Raw genomic sequence first — 12,353 nt, forward strand, 5'->3', positions numbered from 1 at the left:
CAGCTTTGTGAAGACCTTTGCCCCGCGGAATCGATCAAATAGCTCAGTAATGAGGGGCAAAGGGTATTTGTTCTTGATTGTGATTGCATTTAATCCCCTGTAATCGATACAGGGGCGCAGATCCCCTTCCTTCTTCTGCACAAAAAAGAACCCTGCACCAGCCGGTGAAATAGACTTGCGAATGAACCCCTTCGCCAGGCTGTTCTGAATATATTTGGACATAGCCTCCGTCTCTGGAGCAGAGAGTGGATACACTCTGCCCCTAGGGGGCTCGGAGCCTGGCTTCAGGTCTATTCGGCAATCATATGGCCGGTGTGGAGGAAGAGTATCTGCGGCCCTTTTGGAAAAGACATCCCTGTAGGCCTCATAAGGTGTCGGTAAACCCGGCCCCTCAGTATTCCCTGAGGACCCAACCGACCTAATGGTAGCGGGTGGTTCGGTAGTCACGAGGTGCTCTCTACAGGATCCTGCCAAGGATGAGATCTCCCCTGTTGCCCAGTTGAGTATAGGAGCATGCTGTCTCAACCAGGGAAGGCCCAGTAGGATCTCATCCGTCCCCCCTGGAAGCACCAGGAAGGACACCTGCTCATGGTGTCCCGGTGGTACATCCATCCTGAGAGGGATGGTGATCTGGGTGATAGGATCGAGTAGTATGGACCCGTCGACTACCCGGACCCTGAGTGGCTTGGGCAACAGAACCAGGGGAACTGAGTATCGGGTTGCCAGGGAGGTCGAGATGAAATTGCCTTCAGCGCCTGAGTCCAAGCAAGCCAGGGCAGAGAAGAGAGTAGTGCCGAACTGCAACTGGGCGCTGATAGTCAACCTAGAGGGAGAAGTAGCGTCTAGAGTCCCCCCCCTGATAGAAACTAGACGCTGTCTTTTCCCGACGGTTTGGGACATAGCTACCCTATGTGTCCCCTCTGCCCACAGGAAAAGCAGATGACACAAGACCGAGAACCTGGGACAGAGGAGACCACCTTGGACACCTCCATTGACTCCACGGAGTCGCCTACAGGACTGGCTGGGGGACCTGTCTGATGGAAGACGGGAGTCAGACGCTTTTTAGGCCGAGAAGACGTGGGTGCTGAAGAGACCTCGAGCCTTCGCTCCGCCTGGCGGATGTCTATGCGAGAGGCAACCTGAATCAAGGACTCTAAAGTGGCAGGCACCTCACGTGTGGCCAGTGCGTCTTTGACAAACCCTGCCAGGCCCTCCCAAAACACAGGGACAAGGACCTTATCCGGCCAGTCCAGCTCTGCGGCCAGTGTCCTAAAGTGTACAGCAAAGTCCCCGACTGAAGCAGACCCTTGCCGAAGTCGTAGGAGGCGCAGCGCGGAATCGTGGGTGACTTGAGGCCCGAGGAACACCATTCTCATGGCCCCAAGATAAGCTGCTAAGTTATTCACCACACGATCTCCGCGCTCCCACAACGGCGTGGACCACTTCAGCGCTCTCCCTGTGAGCAGGGACTGGACGAAGGCTACCTTCGCCTTCTCAGTAGCGTAAAGAGTCGCGGACAGCTCTAAGTAGGTGGTAACCTGGTTTATAAAACCACGGCACTCAGAGCTGTTGCCGCTAAAGCGCTCTGGAAGCGCAAGGCGAGGAGACCTTCCGCCCAATAGCACAGCCTGGGTAGCCGCCTGGGTGGCGACTGTCATCAGAGTAGTCTTATCGGAGGAAGACTGCTCCACTGCTGCCAATCGTGACTCCAACTGCTGCACATAACGCAGCAACTGCTGCTGCTCTTCAGCCATAGCCAGACCTTTGGCGCGACCGTAATGTTACGAGGGGGACCCGGGGAAGCGTGCCAAGATGGGAAATGGACTGCTTCCGCCGGTCAAGGTCCACTGTGCGGTGTAAGGGACCGCCGCTATGGTGGGTGAAGAGTGAGCGGGTTGCTGCTAGCGATCGTCTGGAATGTCACAGACGATCTATGTACACCGATCTGCCCTAACCCGTGAGGGTTGTATGGCACAGATCTCACGGCTCGGTGTACCTGTTGCACGGGGAAGCACAGAGGTGCCCACGCACGTGTGCCAGTGGAAGTCACGAGAATATGGCACGAGGGTAGCACAGAGGTGCCCACGCACGTGTGCTTTCAATAACCAGGTAAGTCCAATGGAGACTTGAGGAGCTCACCTGGGACAGGAACACGGCCTGTTGACGGGGGTACTGCCGGAGCAGCAAGGCAGGAACACGGCCTGCAAACGAGGTACTGCCGGAGCAGCAAGGGCCAAGCCCACAAGAGACAGTAATGCCTGAGCAGTGGCGTGGCAGCACGCTGCCAGACATCCAAACATAGAAGGACGGTCGCGCGCCGCCATGATGGCAGGGGGAGCTTTTAAGGAGGTGCAGCTCCACCTGAGGGCGGGCGCGAGGCGGAGATGACGGACTTGACCCAATCAGGGTCCACGACGTCCCAGCCTGGCCAGTCAGGATTCACCACGTCATCAGCCTTGTCATCAAGCCGTGTGACGTCAGTGAGCGAATCAGGACCCACCACGCATTGCACATGCTCACCCTCCTGCCTCTGGGAAATAGAGGCGGGATCCTCGGTCTCACAATGTGGAGAGATAACGGGAATCTCACTGCTTCCCTGAGCAGTAAATCTCTGCACATTGCGCAGCCTCGCAGACCTTTGGGGCCGCTGAGCAGGAGAGTCTGCGGCAGGCCAGGAATGGGAGACCGCTTCACTCCTTGTAACAGGAGAACCACTAGGTGTCACCCTTCTGCTGCCTCTCTGAGAAGGTATCACCTGCAGTCTGGCAGACCTTCGGCGCCGCTGAGCAGGAGCGCTCGTGGCAGGCAAGGAATGGGAGACTGTCTCAGGAGAGCCACGAGATGTAACACATTTCAAAGTAAACATTTGACCGCATGATGGCATTGAGCTCTGCTGCCAGCATAGTAAGGAGTAGAGATGAGCGAACCGGTCCCGGTTCGGCTCGAGGTCGGTTCGCCGAACGGAGATCTCGTTCGAGTTCAGTTCGGTGAACGTTCGACGAACCGAACTCGAACCGCATAGGAAACAATGGCAGGCAATCACAAACACATAAAAACTCCTAGAAAACACCCTCAAAGGTGTCCAAAAGGTGACAAACAACACAACACAAACACATGGGAAAGTGACAAGGACATATACTCATGCGAAAACAAGGGAGCTGGACAAGGAAAAAGAGGAGGAGACACAGATATGAGTATACGCAAGGGAACGTCGATGCCATTACTGTGCAACTTGTGCCCTGCTCATTTTAGGCTTCCAATCTGGATAAATTGCCTGAGCTCACCACGTACGCTTTGGGGATCTTGTTGTGTCCCGCAGCCAGCGTTTTCTCGGAACTTGTCCTCAGTGCTGCTGGGGGTGTGCTGACAGCTAAGCACACGCATCTGTCCACTGACAATGTGGACAGACTAACGTTCACCAAGATGAACAAGTCATGGCTCTCAGAGGACTTTTCTTCCCCTGGCTCAGCCAGGGGAGGCGAAAGGCATGCGTATTTTTGAGAGTGCTTCATGCAAAGCATCTTTTTCATCTTGAAAATGGGGGTCAAGTGATGCCAGTCAAGTGGGGTGTGTGTGGCCCAATTAGTGGAAACGAGGGAGACTGTGGTTGGAGTCCCCTCGCTTTTGAAAAAAAAACCAAGATGAACAAGTCATGGCTCTCAGAGGACTTTTCTTCCCCTGGGTCATCCAGGGGAGGTGAAAGGCACGTGTATTTTTGAGAGTGCTTAATGCAAAGCATCTTTTTCATCTTGAAAATGGGGTCAGCTGATGCCAGTCAAGTGGGGTGTGTGTGGCCCAATTAGTGGAAGCGAGGGAGACTGTGGTTGGAGTCCCCTCGCTGTGTTTGTAAAAGAACCAAGATGAACAAGTCATGGCTCTCAGAGGACTTTTCTTCCCCTGGCTCAGCCAGGGGAGGCGAAAGGCTCGTGTATTTTTGAGAGTGCTTCATGCAAAGCATCTTTTTCATCTTGAAAATGGGGTCAACTGATGCCAGTCAAGTGGGGTGGGTGTGGCCCAATTAGTGGAAGCGAGGGAGACTGTGGTTGGAGTCCCCTCGCTGTGTTTGTAAAAGAACCAAGATGAACAAGTCATGGCTCTCAGAGGACTTTTCTTCCCCTGGGTCATCCAGGGGAGGTGAAAGGCACGTGTATTTTTGAGAGTGCTTCATGCAAAGCATCTTTTTCATCTTGAAAATGGGGTCAACTGATGCCAGTCAAGTGGGGTGTGTGTGGCCCAATTAGTGGAAATGAGGGAGACTGTGGTTGGAGTCCCCTCGCTGTGTTTGTAAAAGAACCAAGATGAACAAGTCATGGCTCTCAGAGGACTTTTCTTCCCCTGGGTCATCCAGGGAAGGTGAAAGGCATGAGTATTTTTGAGAGTGCTTCATGCAAAGCATCTTTTTCATTTTGAAAAGGGGGGTCAACTGATGCCAGTCAAGTGGGGTGTATGTGGCCCAATTAGTGGAAACGAGGGAGACTGTGGTTGGAGTCCCCTCGCTGTGTTTGTAAAAGAACCAAGATGAACAAGTCATGGCTCTCAGAGAACTTTTCTTCCCCTGGGTCATCCAGGGAAGGTGAAAGGCATGCGTATTTTTGAGAGTGCTTCATGCAAAGCATCTTTTTCATTTTGAAAAGGGGGGTCAACTGATGCCAGTCAAGTGGGGTGTGTGTGGCCCAATTAGTGTAAATGAGGGAGACTGTGGTTGTAGTCCCCTTGCTGTGTTTTACATGTTTTTAGAAGGGCATGACATGGCTTAGAGGTTCACTTTCAGCATCTGCAAACTGTTGGCTACCAAAATGCTTCCTTTCCAACCTTTTTAACCGAGTATTTTCGAGACCCTATGCCCATCGCAGTGCCCCAAGAGCCGATGCCCAGGCGCCACTCCTTCTCCAACAAAGGCGTGCACGCGCTACACCAGCATGTCGCACCAAACATCACCGCTTCTTTGAGAAACTGTGTGACAGGGTGCATTTCACCACAGATACTTGGCCCAGTAAGCATGGACAGGGGCGTTACATGTCGCTGACTGGGCAATGGGTTACTATGGGGAGAGATGAAGAAGGATCTGCTGTACAAGTCTTGCTGTCCCCACGAGTTGTATCAATCCTTCCTCTGTATGTAGAAGTTAATACACAGCTTCTGCCTCCTCAACCTCGTGTGGGTCCTTCACCTCGGCCCAAACCCTGTATGGTCAGGGCACCCTTCCTTGTAACTGCGCACAAGGAATACCACACACCTCCTTACTATGCTGGCAGCAGAGCTCAATGCCATCATGCGGTCAAATGTTTACTTTGAAATGTATGGTTAATGTGAGTCACACCGCTGAGAAGTTGTGGACGGTTAGCTCTGGAGACCAAGTTTCATCAATGGTTTTCTCCACTCAACCAGCAGCCAGGGAAGGCCCGGTGTGACAATGATGCAAACATGGGTGCGGCCCTTCGCCGTGACAATGTGACACACGTGCCTTGTGAGGCTCACGTGTTGAACCTGGTTGTCCAGCAATTTTTAAAGCACTATCCTGGCCTACATGGCCTTCTGCAGAGGGCACGGTGTAACGCCTTCCTTAATCCACACACTCAGATGGGCTGTAAAGGATAGGCTAGAGGGAAGCCACTCACCAAGCAGGACCTCCAGAACCCTGAAACCCTTTAACCCCTATACAGGGATTAGGAATTACACAGGGCCCAAGGTGATCAATACCTGTGGAAGGCTGCAGTTCCAGAGAATAGTAGTCAGGCAGGGACAAAACATTAATTGAGGAACAGGAACAGAATGGGACGGCCAAGACTTAATCAGAAAACAAGCAGAGGTGAAATGCGGATCGGCCAACAAGGTACATAAACAGCAAGCAGGAAAAGTAGTCAGGTAACAAGCACACAAAATCATAAAACTAAACTGGGGGTAAAAGTAACCAGAGGTTTATAGCTATGTCTGGCAGTGGTCTGCAGACAGGTTGGGCATAAAAAAGGGTGTGGTGTCTTCCCATTGGTTGTAGCTGAATGATGGTACTTCATCTGTGAGATACCCACCACCTACATTCAGCCAGAGATTCTGCATCTGTCAAGGTAATGCAGCCCAGTGGGTGAGCATAACCTGCGTCCACCTGCTCCTCTGGCATCAACTTCTCTCCCATCATCAGCACTATGCATGAAAGGAACACGTTGTCACCTGGCGACCGGAGTACAAATTGACGGAGCGTACTCCGTTGATGACTTAACCGCAGTGTGCGACAATGATGCAAACCTGGCTGCGGCCCTTCGTCAGGGCAATGTGACACACGTTCCTTGTATGGCTCACGTGTTGAATCTGATTCTCCAGCAATTTTTAAAACACCATCCCGGCCTACATGGCCTTGTGCAGCGGGCACGCTGGCTATGTGCTCACTTCCATCGTTCGCACACAGCAGCTCAACAACTTTCGTCGCTCCAGAAGTCTTTAGGTTTGGTGGTTAAACGCCTGAAATGCGATGTGCCGACACGCAGGAATTTGAATCTGCACATGTTGCAGCGTTGTGGCAGCACCACCGAACCCTGCTGCAATACGTTATGACATATAGCCTGGCCTAACTTGATCCAGAGGTGGTGCAGATCACGCTGCTGGAGTGGTGTCAGATCAAGGACCTATGCACCCTTCTACACAGTTTACAAATGTCGACGAAGATGTTTAGCACTGGCAATGCCATTCTCAGTGTGACAATTCTGGTCATCTACATGACGGAGCACACTGTAAGCATTATTCGGAGTTAGGTGTTGGGACAAGAGGAAGGGGAGGAAGTACAGGAGGAGTCATATGCGGAAGGGTTAACAAGATCTACGAGGTCCAGATGGTCAGCGGCACCTATGCGGCAGTCATGGTGGGGGAGAGGGATTAACAAGGGCGCATAGTATCAGCAAAAAGTGTTGAGGAAGGTGCAGGAGCCTATGAAGAAATGGAGGACGAACTGGCGATGGGCATGGAAGACTCAGCAAATGAGTGTGAGCTTGCTCACATTTCGGTTGTGCGAGGTTGGGGGGAGAGGGCAGAGGAAGGAGGCACGATTCTCACCTCTCTGCCACAAACACACCAAGGACTTGGTCCTCCTGGATGCACAAGACACATGAGCGCCTTCTTGCTGCACTACCTACAACATGACCCTCGGATTGTACGAATTCGAAGTAATGCTAACTACTGGGTTGCCACACTGTTAGATCCACGGTACAAGACAAAATTTGGCGAAAAAATTCCTGCCATAGAAAGGGACGCACTTATACAGGAGTATCTGCAGAAGGTGGTACGCAATCTTAGATCTGCTTTTCCACTAAACACCAGTGCTGCACAGAGTGAATCTCAACACTTTGTCATGGATAGGAGGAAATGGTCTTTTACTTGTCCACAACTGAGGGACCGAGGGCTGGCTGCTGTGCTTAGATGGCATTGAGTACGGTGTCCCTGCAGAGTTGCACTTTTGGTCATATACAAAATGAGTTGAAAAAGGACATATGATGGTGGAAAGGGGAAAAGGTGTGTTGGAAAGAGGAAAAAAGTTTTCGTCCGTGGGTTTGGTGCTTAAGCAAAAGTAACATTTGCTGAAGAAACAGCATCTGTTACGGTGGGACTGGCAGATTTGGATAAGGTGGTATATACTATGTTACCGCTATATAACTAGAATTAATAAGAAAAGAAAGAGAAAGGTATATATCCCCATCAGCAGTCAATGTCCACCATGCTCCCAGATGGAAAAGGAGAGGTTGGCAACTGGAAGGTTAGGTGGAGGATACAGAGCTGTGTGGCTATGAAACTAATAGTAGCCTGAACCGAGTTAGACGCCACTCGGATCTGGAGACTGGGAGCCCTGTTAGCGTCACAGGGTCCACACGCCTACCCAGCCCAGGAACTAACTGTTAACATCACAGGGGCCATTGAGTACGCTGACCGTGTGCATTGGGGCCACACCTGTGGACAGCAAGCGCATCAGCAGCAGCAGGCCTGTTAATGCCACTGGGCTGCACAAGCAGGACTTGTAGGACAGGAGCTGGTCTTAACCGTTCTGCGTTACCAACTGTGGTGGCGGCCTGCATCGACGCCCTATCCCTGCCTACCTCTGGCCTAAAGCCGCAATGGGTTCAACACATGGAGGTGTGCTCTTTCGGAGCATAATAGAAGACTGCGCACCTCCTTGTTGGCTCCAGCCCGTTTTATAACCTGGGTCCGCCCCAAACCAGGGTGGACCACAATGCACCTCCTGGAGACAAAAGCATGAGTGACACGTCATGAGTGGCATAACTAGCGTCCTATTTGGAACCGCAACTTGAATAATGACCTCATGGCTGCCACGACACAAACACCTCACCAGTCATCATCTGACCATCAATAATGAGGTGACAAGTCATAGGGGTGGGCCTCTGCAAGCCATTTGGGAGTGGCCTGGCCACATCGTCAGGACACCTGATGGCCTGTGGTCTATATGGACCCCCCACATCAGGGGCAGGGCAAAAGAGTTCATTACCGGACCTAGTCTCTGATGCAGTAAGTGCCTGAGCATGCTCAGTAGCATGAAATACAGTCTCTGAAAAAAGACTATCAGCTTTAGCATGGTGTCTAGGCACAAAACAGGACTTAGACCCGGCACGGAATGCAAGTACCTGTGCAAAGAGGCTTTTCGCACTAAGTGTGGGAGCATGCGCTGTATCCCGAAATGAAGACTTAGCCTCAGGAATGGCGCAGTCAAGCTGAGCATACTCACTAGGCGAAACACTGTAGTTAGGCTGCGGCTGGGGTAAATTGTCACACGCATGCACACTAGCTGCCTCTCCACACTTAGACATGGAGGAGAAATTGCTCTTCGAGTGTGGACTTGGAGATGCTGTCTATGAACAGAAGGAAAAGCTAAAGATGTGTGTTACAGCAAGGAGCCACCGCGGAAACACTTCGTTCAATTGTGAGGGCAGTCATTTTGTAGTTTGGTGAGGAGTACCGTAACGCCAGTGAGCAGCATCCTGTGCCACAGACCAACTTTCTTACGGTGCTGTCTATACTGCTTACCGTGAGAGGAGCGTAAAGTCTGTATTTCTGGCAACTGGACATCACAGTACCCGGGTACGGTAGGCTGTGCCCAGACAATAATGCGGGCACGCAACACTTTGTTTTATTAGCAAAACACATATCTGTTCTGGGTAGGCCGACTATTTATAGACAATAAGACTTGCTGCCTCTGCACTGTCAAATTGTCACGTACAGTTTAAATCATAGAGGGACAGCGACACATGTTTGCATTGACTGTTGATTTTCAAGATTTCCATGACTGTGTTGCAGAGCTGTGTGGTTGCATTCACACTGCTATCATCTACATTATCTGTGAGGCTTCAGCTAACAAGGGTATTCAGGGGGGGTAATGTGTTTTGTCTATGTTTACGTAGATAACTGGGAAGCTCTTGTGATGCGCCACTGGTAAGTCGGGTTCGCACACACACACAGACACGCACAAACACACAATTACTGCTACGCAGAGGGATTAGCAGGTAGTAGGCAACAGAATAGATTGTTCAATTATTTAAATTGTATGCATGGTTCTTATTGTTTGTTTTGGTAAAGTTAAACAATCATTTATCAACCCAACTGACTAGAGTCCTTTTCCTGTTGCCTGGTTTTGCTGCATATTGGGGAGCCCACCCTGTACACGACTTAAAATGAAGCATAAGTCGCAATGTGAATTTCACTGTGCTACAATGCGGCCTAGCATGCCTGTGCAACCACCGCCTGCCCCATCAAGTGCATCTGCATGCTCTTCATCCTCTGTGACTGTGGGGACAGCAGTCTCACATGGTTTTTCACACTGAACTTCCACCCCTTTACACGCAACAGGGAGTGTGATTGGCAGGTCATCACTTGTTTTGGAAGTGGAAACAGATGGTATTGTTGAGCTTTCAGACATCGATAAAACCAACATTGAAAGCAGGCTACATTATATCCACACCTGCACCTTCGTCACAGATTGGCTGGACTACCTGCATTTAATATTTGCATTCCAGAAATGGAAAAGAGTGTAGAATGCACATGTGTTGTACCTTGCTTGGCAGCAAAGGAACACTAACTTAGTATTCCAGACAATTTTAGGAAGGCAGAAAAAGAGTCAGCTCTTTGGGCAAATTAAATAGCGTGGCAAAAGTGGACAGGTGGGTACAGTGGCCGTGTTCTGTGGGTACCAGGACAGTAAAGGAAGCCTCACTTTCTATCCCTCCGAATGATCAAATGCAGCAAGGAATTCCCTGAGTTTGCTACAAAATTAGCGTAGTAAAATGTGCATGAGGGTGTCATGCAGAGGTGCTGCAAATAGATCTGCACCAGTGGGACACTAATGGAAGTCCAACAGCCACTTCTTGTATGCCACTAAATGGCAGCATTTTTTGCTATTATTATAGCTTATTAAAAACAGAGCAGGAGGGTGTCATGCAGAGGTGCTAGAAATAGCTTGGCACCAGTGGGACAATAATGGAGTACAACAGCCAGTTCTTGTATGCCACTAAATGGCAGCATTTTTTGCTATTATTATAGCTTATTAACCCCTTAAGAACGAAGCCAGTTTTGTACTTAATGCCCAGGCCATTTTTTGCAATTTTGACCAGTGTCACTTTATAAGGTTATAACTCTGGAACGCTTCAATGGATCCTGGTGAGTCTGAGACTGTTTTTTCGTGACATATTGGGCTTCGTGTTAGAAGTAAATTTAGGATGATTTTTTTTATTTTATTTGTGAAAAAATCTGAAATTTGACAAAAAAATTAAAAATTTTGCAATTTTCAAACTTTTAATTTGTATGCCCATAAACCAGAGAGTTATGTCACACAAAATAGTTAATAAATAACATTTCCCACTTCTCTACTTTAGATCAGCGCAATTTTTGAAACAACATTTTTTGGGGTTAGGAAGTTAGAAGGGTTCAAAATTCATCAGCGATTTCCCATTTTTTCAACAAAATTTACAAAACCATTTTTTTAGGGACCACATCCCATTTGAAGTGACTTTGAGAGGCCTAGGTGACAGAAAATACCCAAAAGTGACAAAATTCTAAAACCTGCACCCCTCAAGGTACTCAAAACCACATCCAAGAAGTTTATTAACCCTTCAGGTGCTTCACAGGAACTAAAGTAATGTGGAATGAAAAAAAAAAAAATTAACATTTTACCTAAAAATGTTGCTTTACTTTCTTACTTTTTCAAGAGGTAACACCAAAAATTGGACCACACACTTTGTTACCCACTTTCTTATGAGCGCGCTGATACCACACATGTGGTCAGAAACCTCTGTTTGGGTAAATGGGAGGGCTTGGAATGAAAGGAGCAATATTTTAATTTTGGAAAGCAAAGTTGGCTGAAACAGATTGCGGGCACCATGTTGCATTTACAGATCCCCTAAGGTACCTAAACAGCAGGAACCCCCCTCAAGTGACCCCATTTTGGAAACTAGACCCCTTAAGGCTTCTATCGAGAGTTATAGTGAGCATTTTTCACCTACAGGTACTTCACAGATTTAGATAACGTTACGTTGTCATATTGAAAATTGTCATTTTTTTCTCAAAAATGTTGCTTTAGCATCAATTCTCTCACTTTTTCAAGAGGTAATTCCAAAAATTTGACCCAAATGTTTGTTACCCACTTTTTTATGAGCGCGGTGATACCTCACATGTGGTCTGAAACCTTTGCATGGACAAATGGGAGGGCTTGAAACGAAAGGAGCAATATTTGAATTTTGGAAAGGAAATTTGGCTGAAAAAGATTGCGGGCACCATGTCGCATTTGGAGGACACCTAAGGTACGTAAACAGCAAAAAAACACCACAAGTGACCCCATATTGGAAACTAGGCCTCTCAAGGAATTTATCTAGATGTTTGGTAAGTACCCTGAACCCCCAGGTGCTTCACAGAAGTGTATAATGTTGAGCCATGAAAATAAAAAAATAAAATTTTACTACAAAATTGTTACTTCAACCAGGTAGATTTTTTTTCACAAGGGTAACAGGAAAAAAAATCACCATTATTGTGCAATTTCTCTTGAGTTTGGTGATATGTTATATGTGGTGGAAATCAACTGTTTGGGCACATGGCAGGTCTTGGAAGGGAAGGAGTGCAATTTGACTGCAAAATTGGCTGGAATCAATAGCGGACACCATGTTGCATTAGGAGAGCCCCTGAGGTGCCTAAGCAGGGGAGGTCCCCCACAAGTGACCCCATTCTGGAAAATAGACCCCTCAAGGAATTTAACTAGATGTTTGGTGAGTACTCTGAACCCCCAGGTGCTTCACAGAAGTTTATAATGTTGAGCTGTGAAAATAAAAAAAATACATTTTTACCACAAAATTGTTACTTCAACCACATAGCTT

Source organism: Anomaloglossus baeobatrachus, chromosome 3, assembly GCF_048569485.1.
Source record: "Anomaloglossus baeobatrachus isolate aAnoBae1 chromosome 3, aAnoBae1.hap1, whole genome shotgun sequence".
In the NCBI taxonomy this organism is placed as follows: Eukaryota; Metazoa; Chordata; class Amphibia; order Anura; family Aromobatidae; genus Anomaloglossus; species Anomaloglossus baeobatrachus.